The sequence below is a fragment of the Leptopilina boulardi genome, unplaced genomic scaffold (genome assembly GCF_019393585.1).
Source record: "Leptopilina boulardi isolate dan_hultmark-lab unplaced genomic scaffold, ZJU_Lbou_2.1 LbouV2_222, whole genome shotgun sequence".
NCBI classification, from domain to species: domain Eukaryota; kingdom Metazoa; phylum Arthropoda; class Insecta; order Hymenoptera; family Figitidae; genus Leptopilina; species Leptopilina boulardi.
Genome location: NW_026137777.1, coordinates 672,547 through 685,937, shown reverse-complemented (window position 1 = coordinate 685,937; position 13,391 = coordinate 672,547). Strand labels below are relative to the sequence as shown.

Below are 13,391 nucleotides of genomic sequence, written 5' to 3'. Positions count from 1 at the left end.
ATTGCGAAATGCCAATACGGCCCAACATTGTCCCAGTAATGTCTGCCGAAATACGGCAAACGTTACTGGGCCAGTACTGGCGATAAATTTGTCCCATTACTGGTTTAATATTGGCAGCGATTCTCGGTAACTCCAATTTGCCATAATTTGGCCGAACTCCGTCAAATTTCTGAACCAATATTGGCACCAGTACTTGATAATTCTAATTTTCCATAATTGAGACGAACTCTGCCCCATTAGTGGGTCATTATTGGCCGATTGGCGGCTGAAATGTTGAATTTATTTTTACAAGACATTTTTTCCAAAGTTGGAACGAATCTTGGCCCAGTAATGTCACATTAACGGCTGAAATTTTCTTCAAATGCAGCTTATCAAAACATTTTTGTGTTGAAATTCCCATATTCGCGTATAGTGTAGTGGTTAGCGTGTTAGACTTCAATGCGTTAGATTGCGAGTTCGCTTTTCGCGACCATTAGAAATTTTTCAAATGTTTAAAGAATTGCGCTTTCTGTGAGGACTTATATTATAAATGTATAATTAATTAATTATTTAATTAATTAATAATTATAGTTTTTTTAATTTTTACAATACTGGGCCAGTATTGGGCCGTGTAGATTTTCGTACTTGGGTGGTTACCTCCACGTGGTGCATCTTGGAAACAATCTTGAAATTTTAAATTTTGAGCAATGTAAAAATTATTGATTTAAAATAAAATATTTCAAAGAAATAATATTAGTTTTTCAGTATATGTATGTTTGAAAGTTTTTATTGATTTCAAATTTTTAAAAAATTCGAATATATAGAAGGTTTTGTTAAAAAATACTGTTGTTACGAAATACTTTCGGTGGCGCACCACTAGATTTCGGAAACCGCCAAAGGCGGGTCCGAAAGCTAGTTATATTATAAATATTTACGAAAATTGACTATATTTTATGAAAATAATTGTTTTTTAAGTTTCCCGTGTGGAAAAAGCCACGATCTTGCCCTCAAGAGTTCGGGGCCCCCGGCGGGGGCCCATGAGGGCTGATCCATATGGCGAATCCATGAGGGGCACCGTAGGGGCCCCGCATGGATCGCCCTCATGATCGATTAGCAAAATTTTCTAAGTCCAAAAATCAAATATTTTTTTATCACCAAAAAATTAATGTTTATAATGATTCAGAACAACGAAAAACGCGTTTTTAATAAAAATATATTTACACTTTTTTGAAAATAACACTCACACTTATGGCAAAATAGATGAGGGCCACCGTAGGGGCCCGCATGGATCGCCCTCATGATCGATTAGCAAAATTTTCTAAGTCCAAAAATCAAATATTTTTTTATCAACAAAAAATGAATGTTTCCAATGATTCAAAACAACGAAAAACGCGTTTTTAATAAAAATATATTTACACTTTTTTGAAAATTCACCTGAGATGATTCATGATAATAATCATAAAGCATATAATTAAATATATTTTATAAATTGCATTTGATTGGAAAATATAATTTAATATCTTAAGTTTAACTAAATGATGTTAAGCACTTTTCTTTGTTAGGTATTTTTGAAGTTTAAATAGCATCAAGAAGTTAGCATTCGTTTTGAAGTAGCGTGCGTAGCGTAGTTGGTAAAGCGTTAGACTCATAGTCCGTAGGTCGTAGGTTCGATTCCCCCCATGCGTTAGATTTATTTATTTCTCAGATTTACGTTTAATCATTAATTCTATGTATGAATTAATTGAAAAATGAAAATATCCGTTAATAGTATGCATAAATTACATATTTTTTAATTTTTTAATTAATTAATTTATTATTACTTTTAATTATATCCGACAGTTAATTAATTGGAACGTTAATTAATAAATTCAATTTGAGTAAGAATTTAATTTAAAATTGAATAATTATTAAATAAATATGTTATTTATTCATAATTTAAGCTTATTTATTATTAATTAACTTTTATTATTAATATTATTGATTAAAAAACATTATGGCAAACTTGAGGGCAAGATGAGGGCAAACGTGAGGGCCCATAAGGGCGCCCGTAGGGGCACCCTCATGGATCGCCCATGCGGGCGCCCTCATCGATGAGCATGTCGTTTCCATGAGGGGCCCCTATGGATCATCCATATGCGGCCCTCATGGCATGAGGGCGATCCATAAGGGCCCCCGCTGGGGGCCCACATCACTTTTCCACACGGGTTATATCTTTCTTTATTGTATTATATTATTCTTTTATTGTACATCTATCAACTTTTTACTCAACTTCATATCACGTAAGATTTTTGACTGGGAAGTTGTTAATTTATTAGAATGAAATCTCCATCGGATTATGTAAAATTTAAAGTAAAAACAAAAATTCTAATTTTATAAAAAATATCGATTTTCATAACTGTTGCAAAAATTTACAAATTATCAAATTTAAATTTGACAAGAAAAAATAAATCGGTAAAAATTATGAAAAACCGGGAATTTTATTGAACGAAATTAGTAGAAACCCTGCTTTAGGATGTACACACATAAAAATGTTAAAATATCAATATCCATAATCTGATAAATCTTGTAAGCGTACTTACTTTTGAATAAATAATGCATTTTGAAATTCGAAATTAATTAACAGATGTACAATAATAGAATAATATAATACAATAAAGAAAGATATAAACTTAAAAAACAATTATTTTCATAAAATATAGTCAATTTTCGTAAATATTTATAATATAAAATATCAATGTACATAAGTATAAAGCACTATGTACACAAATATGTTAAGGTGTTTATATTTATACATTTAAAAGCATGTATATACTAATATTTATAACAATCTTTTGTGTTAGGTTGCATTTTATAAAAAATTAAACTCTAAATTTCAACATTTGGAACTAATTTCGCGGTAGCTCGCTTAAACGATCAGCAAGGATATCAATTCAAACGGATTTGTAATACCAAACCTACCTTAAAACTTCAACGGTTGCCGATTTGCTCGTCATTTATGGTCGGAACTTTCTGGCTTCATGACCACCGTGCATGGGACCACTATGATGGGCGACTATATATGGAACTTAATGCGTGAGGATACTTCTGAAAAAAATTAAAAAGAATATTCATTTTTAAGCTAAAGTGTCTTTTGTAAGTGAATTTTTTTTATTCGTCTAAATTTAAAAAAAAAATTATGTTCAAATTAATTAATTTTATTATTCGTAAACTAATAGCTAAAACCGATTAATTAAACATCGAAAACTGCAAAAATTGCAAAAACTTAACATTAAACAAAAACTCTTAATTAGTACTTTGAAGGTAAAATAAGAATATTTTTTTCATATTTTATGTAGTTTTAAGGAAAACAATAAAAAAAGTCACTCAAACAAAACTTTTTTAAAATTTTGTCGCACAGTGTTATTTTATTACGTACTACAGTCTAAATTTTAATAAGTAAAATCTTTTACATGAAAAAATAACTGCATATATATGATGTATTCCATGCCAAAGTGTAAGTCTATCTGCAATTGCATCTCCGATTTTTTTTTTCTTTTAGTACTAACAGAGACTAGATTCCATGAATTTTTTTAAATTTTTTTAGCAAGTCGTTTTCGAGTTATAGAATTTTAAAAATTGGAGAATTTTCATGACTTTTAATTTTTGAATGCTCATAACATCCTCAAAAATGCATCAATTTTAAAAGTATTTTTTTTTAAAATGTGTACAAACGAACTTTTCAAAAAAAAAATCGAAAATTTTTTTAAAACGATATTACTAACAAATTTTTGAGTTTTAATGGTAAAAAGTCATTTTCCTCATTTGACGTACTGATCGACTTTTTTCAAAATTTTTTCAAAAAAACTACTTCTTTTTACAAAACTTTTAAGCCTAGGCAAAACAATGGGCAAACAATTTTTACAATATTTTCGGAATTTTTCAAAAATTTTTGAATATTTTAAAAATATTTTTGGTTTTTTTTATACTACGTACATTTATGTATTTTGATGTGCTGATTACGAAAATCATACTAACAATACCCAAAAATTTGATTTTTATGGTGAAAAACAAAAAAGTCCCAGAATTTATGGTTTTTTTCGTTTATTGTGTAAAATATGCATAATTAAAAAAAAAGGTCAAATAAAAGTTATAGATCTTATTAAAATACATTTTCGTAATCAGCGCATCAAAATACATAATAGTAAGGCGTTGTCCGCAGTGGCGAGACAGCCGGTGTGGCGAGACATTAGGATATTTCAGACAGCTGAACTGACTGTGCTGGCACTTCTGGTCTGAAAGTCAAGTTTTATTGTGCTTTAACTTTTCAATATGATACATACGTTTTTGATGTACGAAATATCGCTATACTATTAATAACAGTTTCAAGATATTTTAAAAGTTTTATTTCCCATCGGTATAAGTGATAATATATAAAAATTTCCGGAATTTTCTGAAGGGTTAAATGTTTTGAGTCTTTAGTATTTAAGTTTCCTTCAAAATTTCCAGAGCACTATGAATTATTGTTCGATGCATAGGATTGTACATCATCATTACCGAAAAATGCTGTTTCCGCATTGGCGAGACACTTGTTGTCGGCAGTGGCTTTTTTATATCTAATAATATTGTACATGTCCTAATGAATTTGATATAATTTTTGTACGTTTTGTCAACAATATTTTTCATAACTATAGTTTAAATTGAAAAAGATGAACAGGAAGAAAAGCTTATTTGTTTTTAATAACTGTGACATGGATTAGCGGCTCACAATCAAAAAAATATTTGCCTGTATTTTATGATTGAATGAAACAATATTATGATTTAAAGGCATCAATTATTATACTCTTTCTCTTTGATTCCTTTGTTTTTGTTACGTTTGAACGATAAAGACTCTGATTTTAAGATAGTGTCTCACCACTACGGACGATTTTTTATGTTGGTAGTCGCGAGACATTATCGTAAATCGGTAATAACTTTCTTTTCCAATATCTGTTCTGTAACTGTATAAGTTAAATTTGCAGTATAGAGTCACACCTGTCTATGGATATATATACAGACTTGATGTTCTTGAAAATGTGAGTGCTATGACAAAAAAACAAAACGTGTCACTACCGACTCTTCCTTACGTAGTATAAAAAAAAACCAAAAATATTTTTAAAAAATTCAAAAATTTTTGAAAAATTCCGAAAATATTGTAAAAATCGTTTGCCTATTATCGGCCTAGGCCTAAAATTTTCTTAAAAAGTAGTTTTTTTGAAAAAATTTTGAAAAAAATCGGTCAGTACGTCAAATGAGAAAAATGACTTTTTACCATCAAAACTCAAAAATTTGATAGTAATATCATTTTAAAAAAATTTTTGATTTTTTTTGAAAAGTTCGTTTAAAAACACACATTTTGAAAAAAAAATACTTTTAAAATTGATGCATTTTTAAGGAAGTTATGAGCATTCAAAAATTAAAAGTCATAAAAATTCTCCAATTTTAAAAATTCCATAACTCGAAAACAGCTTGCTAAAAAAATTTGTAAAAATTCATGGAATGTAGTCTCAGAACTAAAAGAAAAAAAAATATCAAAAAAATCGGAGATGCAATTGCAGATGGACTTACAATTTGGCGTGGAATACATCATATACACTTAATTTTTACGTGCAAGACTTGAAATATACATATTATATATAACAATATTCAAAATAAAATCAGTTTTTAGCTATTCGTTCCAACTAACACACGGAAAAAAAAATCCGTAAGAATTCTCGAATTTGTTCTGAAATCGTAGATTTGTGCATAATTCCTGAAATTTTCATGAATATTACGTAAAATCTATCTAACTGTTCTGAAAGAATTCCGGAGCTGTATCCGTAAGTGTTTAAACTGATCAATAAAATTAAATTCCTGGAAAAGTCTAGAACTTCTCCCGTAGAAATTACTTTTTTTTGACGGAATATTTACAATCGCCTTAATCGGAATACCTACGTTTACAATTCCGGAAGAATTCCAGAACTCTGCTGTAAGAGAGAAGCGCACAAACTCCGCGCGCACGTTCTAACAGTGTGTGTTTGTGTGTATGTGAACATATATGGTAGCAGTACCTAGTTATAGCGAGTTAGGATTATGTATTTATTATTTTGCCTTACGGAAATTTATAAATTTTTATAAATCAACAACTAATGCGTGGAATTAATTTTCTTCATGTTCATTAGGTGGGACACTCGTGTAGAAAAAAATTTTTTTACAATTTTTTTTTGCTTCAAAAATTAGTTTACTATTTGTAGAACATGATTCTACATTACTAATGTATAATTAGATGTATGAATGTCTATAGCATACATAAGTTTAGCACTTAAGATGATACCAAATGTAGTTAACGATGAGCACGAGATCTCTCTATTCTTTCGGTTTCTTGTCAATATAATTTTATTAATTTTCAGTAGCAAGCATTATTAGCAAGTGATAGTAAATCTTGGTTTTAGTGCAATAGTTAAAACCCTACATTTTGTATCGAAAACTTTAAACGCGTTTTTCTCAAAACGTGCTTTTTTGTATGCCGTGCAATGCAGGCTTTAGCCTTTTCTTGTCATAAACTTTTAGAATTTTTTCTTGTTTTTTCTTCGTAAGTATAAAAAATTTTTTAAATAAAATAACCACTTTGTTCATTTTCACTATTTTTGAAAGTCAATAACTTTTTTGGAGAAAAATGAAAAAGAAAATATGTAGTTTCGAAAATTATTTAAATGGACACTAAATATACGTACTCTAAAAATTTCGTGTTGGTTCCGAAGCTATTTTCGAAGATAAAGCGGATTAAAAATTTCGTATTTTTTAGGCTATATTGACAAGGGTTTAGGTTATTTGACAGCTGCACTTGAAAATCATATTTTATATATTATTTAACATCTTTAAATAATTATATCAATTGATAATGATAAAATTATTCATTCTTAATAAATTCTAATAATTTTTTTTTATTTTTATGATAAATTCTGTTTTTTTGTATATTTTCTAATGGCTAAAAAATTGACAGTATTCAGCACCTCATATACTTTAAATTCATATTTTACAATAAATAATTCAATTTTTAATAAAAATTCTTTTCATTTCGTGATCTTGATAACTTCAAAATCATTCCTGCAAAGTTTTATAATTTTTAAAAATTAGTCAGCAACGACTTCAGTCGAAATATAATGGATTGACCCCATACAAAAATAAATATTTTTAAATGTTCTAAATTGCAAATTGTTGACGAAGATATTAGCTTTCAAATGCATATCACGAAAACTTCAAAAAAAATTTTGTGCCGTTATAAATAATCAAAAATTACCCTAAAAACGGCATTTTTTCAATTTTCTAAGTTAAATTTCTTAAAAACTTAGGGTGATGAAGAAATTCTGATTACGGATTCGTGTTCAGCGTCAAAAAAAAACATATAAGAATCACCCAATGCAGTTTCAGAAACAAAAAAAAATTAAATTCTGTTGCAGTGTTATTGACATTTTAAAAATCAAAAATTTTTAAAAACAAGTCTTGCATTGTTGTTAAAAAAATTATTTAACTTTAAAATTATCATAACTAACTTATATAATATTTAAAAACAAATGAATTGATCTATTTGTGAATCTTTTACTATCAAATATTACAAACTTATTGGTGATTAAATGTTCAAAAATATTTAAAAACGTGAATTTTGGAGTTGTTTAGTTATGAAATTTCCAGGTCCGTTAACCTGGCTTGTCCACATTGTCCGATCTGGATAAAACCTATTTGAAAATTAAGGGCTAATTTAAGGCTAATTTAATGCCCTAATGCCGAATTTAATGCTCGGCATTTTCTTTAAAAAACTTGTGGACAAGCTAGCTTAACATTAAGGTGGCTTGTCCACACAATGAAGGAGCACTCGTAGGAAGGCCTACTATAGGTCAAAATTTAGGGCTTTTTTAAGGCTCTTGAATGCTCTATTGTACAATTTAATGCCGGCATTATTTCGCGAATTATTTGCAAAAATTCAATTTTTACGTTATCTCAGTTTGTCCACATCATGAAGGAACACTCGTAGAAAGGTCTACTATGGATCAAAATTTAAGGCTTTTTTAAGGCACCTCAATGCTCCATTGCCGAATTTAATGCCGGCATTATTTCACGAATTATTTGCAAAAATTCAAGTTTTACATTACAACAGTTTGTCCAAAAACAAAGGATTAGTCGTAGGAAGGTCTACTATAGGTCAAAATTTAGGGTTTTTTTAATGCTCCGCAATGCTCTATTGACGAATTTAATGCCGGCATAATTTCGCCAAATATTTGCAAAAATTTAATTTTTACTTGATATCAGTTTGTCCACACAATGAAGGAGCACTCACAGGAAAGTCTACTGTAGGTCAAAATTTAGGGCTTTTTTAAAGCTCCTTAATGCTCTATTGCCAAATTTAGTGCCGGCATAATTTCGCGAAATTATTGCAAAAATTCAAATTTATCGCTATATTAGTTTGTCCACACATTGAAGGAATACTCTTAGGAAGGTCTTCTAGGTGTCAAAATTTAGGGCTTTTTTAAAACTCTAAAATGCTTTTATGCCAAATTTAACACTATCTTAGCAAGTCTAAACGATTTTTTTTTTAAATAAGCACTTAAGAATTACTTGCTTATTTATTGCTCGTAAATAGCACTGTATTGGCTGTTTAAAAATGATCTACCAATCCTAAAAACTACCCCCGACTAGTTCAAAAATTTAGTTTTGAATTTTTTTATAGAAAATAACGATTTTTTTATAAACAAATTATTTTTTTTAACTTTAGACCCGTTGTTTTACTTTTTTTATATTTACATACATGGAAATACTACTAAAATACTTTGTAAAATGTTTTACTGATAACCTGATTACCCTTTTTGGATGACTACTCGAAATTTTTTTTTGCAAAATATTCTTACTATTTTCAGGTATGTAAAAATAAAAAAAAGTAAAAATAATAGCTTTCACAGTTTAAAAAAATTAATTTGTTTATTAAAAATCGTTATTTTCGATAAAAAAATGTAAAAGAAATTTTTGAACTACTGAGGCGAAGTTTTTGAAGTTGGTGGATCGTTTGTGAAAATGCAATTTAGTGCTATAATAATGAGCCTTAAATTAGCCCTATATTCCAAAGTACTTGTTTTTTGTAAAAACTGAGTTTGAAGTACTCAGGGGTAGTTTTTGAAATTGGTGGATCATTTTTGAACATCTAATTTAGTGCTATTTAAGACCCCTAAATTAGCCCTAAATTCATAAGTACTTGTTTTTGAAAATATTAAGTTTGAATTATTTGAGGGTAGGTTTTGTGTTTGGTTTTCTATCAGTTACATGGTTGGGGTGCTTGGGAGTGCATTTTTAAAAAGTTAATTTAGTGCTATTGAAGAACACTAATTTAGCTCCTATGTCCTATATGATTATTGTTAGGTTAAATCAAGTTTTAATAATTGGAGATGTTTTTTTGAACTTAGGGGTGGTTTTTGAAAAATTTAAATAGTCTTAGTTGAGAACCCTACTCTCTAAATCTGAATTAGTAGTTTTCTACTAATGAAAGAGTGCGTATTCGTTTACCAATTGAATTAGTAACAGTTTTTACTAATTTTTAGTAAAAAAAAACTACTAATTCATAGCGTAAATCGGCTTACTAATTTGAAATAGTAAAAAATACGACTTACTCCATAAATTAGTAGTTTTCTACTAGCAATTAGTAGTTTTTTTTACTACAAATTAGTCATAACTGTTACTAATTCAATTAGTAAACGACAAACTAAGATAACGTAAAAATTGAATTTTTGCAAATAATTCGCGAAATTATGCCGGCATTAAATTCGTCAATAGAGCATTGCGGAGCCTTAAAAAAGCCCTAAATTTTGACCTATAGTAGACCTTCCTAGGAGTATTCCTTCGTTTTTTGGACAAACTTTTGTAATGTTAAACATAATTTTTGCAAATAATTCGTGAAATAATGCCGGCATTAAATTCGGCAATAGAGCATTGAGGTGCCTTAAAAAAGCCTTAAATTTTGATCCATAGTAGACCTTTCTACGAGTGTTCCTTCATGATGTGGACAAACTGAGATAACGTAAAAATTGAATTTTTGCAAATAATTCGCGAAATAATGCCGGCATTAAATTGTACAATAGAGCATTCAAGAGCCTTAAAAAAGCCCTAAATTTTGACCTATAGTAGGCCTTCCTACGAGTGCTCCTTCATTGTGTGGACAAGCCACCTTAATGTTAAGCTAGCTTGTCCACAAGTTTTTTAAAGAAAATGCCGAGCATTAAATTCGGCATTAGGGCATTAAATTAGCCTTAAATTAGCCCTTAATTTTCAAATAGGTTTTATCCAGATCGGACAATGTGGACAAGCCAGGTTAACGGACCTGAAATTTCTATATAAGTTTTAATATTCACATTGCATTCATTTTAAAGACTCCATATCTCTTTGAAGAAACAAATTGTTTATGAAATGAAGACAGAAAATTCGTACTTCAACGTGCCAGTGGTTTTTCCTTTCGAAATATAAATATAAAAAAAAATTTAACCTTCTTTGAAAAAGATGAAGAGCAAATGTTAGAAATAATTCTGAAAAATTATGCAATTGCAAATTTTTAAATTTACTGTAGAAAAAATTATGCAATATTTTTTTTCATTTAAGACACAAAAATAATAAAACACCTGACTATTCTACTTATTATATATGTGACAAGCATAGTGTGTAATAAGATTGATACCGGAAAGTAATGAATACGACTTAGAAAATTATTCAAATTGAATATAAAGAGCATATATTGTATAACTCTTTATAAACTTATAATAAATAATATCGTCTGTCTGTGCACCTGAAAAAGGCCAATTTATATATATATTAAAAAAATTGCCTTAGATTAAACATGTATTTATGTTCATTTATCTAATTAATAAATTCTCGTCTCTTGCCGACGCTTACTTTTTTTGTTCTAAACAAATTGTCCAATGTTACAGTATCATTGCATTTGAAAATTATTAATTTTAGACGGCACTTTAATGAATAAAACATGTTTTGAATTTTTATTGTTTCTTGACAAACATTAAAAAAGAAAATATTCTAAATTTACATTCATCTCTTTGGCATTATTTTTTTCAAACGCAAAAACACAAAAATTATTTATTAAAAAAAGAAACTAAAAACAATTGCTTACCTCATTTCATTCATCTGACACTATTGTTATGACCACCTCGGAGTCTCAGGTTTAACTCGATGTTCCCTTTCCGAAGTTAAATATTTTTTGGAGAATCACGTTCAAGATATATAACTACAAAAACATATATCAAAATTGATTGACTAGTCATCAGTCCCAATACAAATTTTGTCAACATAAAATATCCCTCTGAAATTGCAATGTGTACTACATACGTTTATTTGAAAAATGTTTTAACCCTTTGATAATGAAAATGTGTGTCGCATTTTATCATCACAAGATTAAAGACAACATATCGAAAAATAAAAAATTTACTTATAAACTATAATTTACTTCCTGAATATAATAGATTTATAAAATGAATGTATGATTTTTAAAGAACTAGTTTTACCAAAACCTGGAACAAGTCTATGAAAAAAATAATTCGTACAAGATTCTACGGAATGAAATTGCAACTTTTATGATGAAAAAATATTCCTTTGTATTTATGTTAAAAAATAAAATTCACTTAACATGCAGAAAGATTATTAAATAACTTTTGATTTTATCTCCTAACACTTTATATAGTTTTCACGTCATTCGTCATATTTTGGTTTAAAAATATATTACAACAAACCTAATATGAGTATTCACGTAGTGAATACTCATGACATCATTTAATCTTTCTTCGCAGCCTGCAAAATTTACACTTTTTATTCTGATACATAACATGCATACACATAAATTAAATACATACATGCCTATATATATATATATATATAGTTCTTTATTTTCTATCCTACACTCTCCTATTCTCTATATATTCTGAAATGATATTCTGGAGTCTGATTATACACCAACTATTTGCATACAAAAATTCACTCTTTTATTATAATTATTGATTAAAAGAAAACAGACTGGTGTTTTTCTGTTACATACATACACTCAACTCACAGTGCAGTCTTGGCTGCATATACCTACACTTTTTATCCTTTTCTAACCCACGTGTTGTCATAGCAAATCATATGGGTCCACGCATAATAGTTTCACGAACGATGTGCATGAGTTGAAAAAGAACAGAGATATATTTGTGTCCTTTTCTCAAGAAGACTAGAGACAGGAGAAGTAACTCAGGTGGTGGGGATGTCGGCGAAATTGAGGGCAATGAAGGAAGACTCTCTCTGCATAGGTAGTGCGTAAGTACTGGCTATTTGTTAAAGGCCTTTCTCCAATAGGATCCTAAACTCTTGCGTTGCGTATGCATTGCGTCGGTTGCTATTGGCAACAAATGCTAAAATCAACGCGTCAGTCACGCAACGCAAAAGTTTAGGTTCCTATTGGAGAAAGGCCTTAATCAAGAAGACTAGAACCAGGAGGGGAAACTCCGTTGTAAAGATGCGGCGTGACAAACAAGCCACTAGAAGGCGTGGCTTATCGTTCGTGCATTGCTATTCAGACGAATTTCAGTGTTCTGCGCATACTTTCTTGACACTGATATTTGAAATGTAGCAGACGCTGTTTTTAAGTTTCTGTTTATGCGGTTATGGCAAATGGTTTACCCATAAATTTTTTGATGCGATTATATTTAATTAATTATATGTAACTAGCAAAATTAAACGCGCGCAAGCGCGCCAAATTGAGTGTTTAATTGTTTGTTATAAAGAAATTAAAGATTAATATTATCAATAATAATTTAATTTATTAGAATATTATTACATATTAAATGATAATAATGAAAATTATATGTTTACAAGCCTCGGATTATACGACTTTTTCTGATTTTTTTCAAAAATAAGACTTTTATCGACTTCTTTTAATAAAATGCGACATTTTTTTTAACATTTGAAAAAAATGTAAATAAAATACATTTTTCTAGTATAAAATGTAGATCTTCATCATATCTTCTTCAATTAAATTATTTAACAAATTTTAAACTAAAATGATTCTTCACTACATTAATTAATTTTAATAATTTTAATGAAATACATCACAAATTCAATTATATCAAAATTATTTTTCAATTAAAATTTTTATGAAATTTAACAATTGTTTATAATTTTTAAAAAAAAATATCACAATAAAATTTAATTATTTTTTAAAAATTTCAATTCAAAATAAACTAAAATTCAATTATTACCCAAAATTTTAATTCAAAATCAATTAAAAATCCAATAATTATACAAAATTTTCAATTTAAAATTTAATTATTTACCAAGTTTTCAATTTAAAATGAAATAAAATTCAATTATTTTCTAAAATTTCTATTCAAAATTAATTA

General features: G+C 28.5%; 1 protein-coding gene across 7 annotated transcripts in view; it reads right to left on the bottom strand.

Annotated features, from left to right (window-relative positions):
• LOC127279690 (steroid hormone receptor ERR2) overlaps positions 1–12,050 on the bottom strand; it is an 82,609-nt gene extending 70,559 nt beyond the window's left edge. For 2 of the 7 annotated variants that reach the window (XM_051302217.1, XM_051302224.1), the window contains exons 1-3: positions 11,871–12,050; positions 11,751–11,808; positions 11,135–11,248 (exon numbers count right to left, since the gene is read on the bottom strand). The gene's annotated coding sequence lies outside the window, so the exon portion shown is untranslated. Of the gene's footprint in view, positions 1–2,937; positions 3,064–11,134; positions 11,268–11,750; positions 11,809–11,870 lie in introns of those variants that run through there. The other 5 variants (XM_051302222.1, XM_051302223.1, XM_051302219.1 and 2 more) reach the window with 5 other exon arrangements.
• Between the last annotated feature and the right edge of the window lie 1,341 nt (positions 12,051–13,391).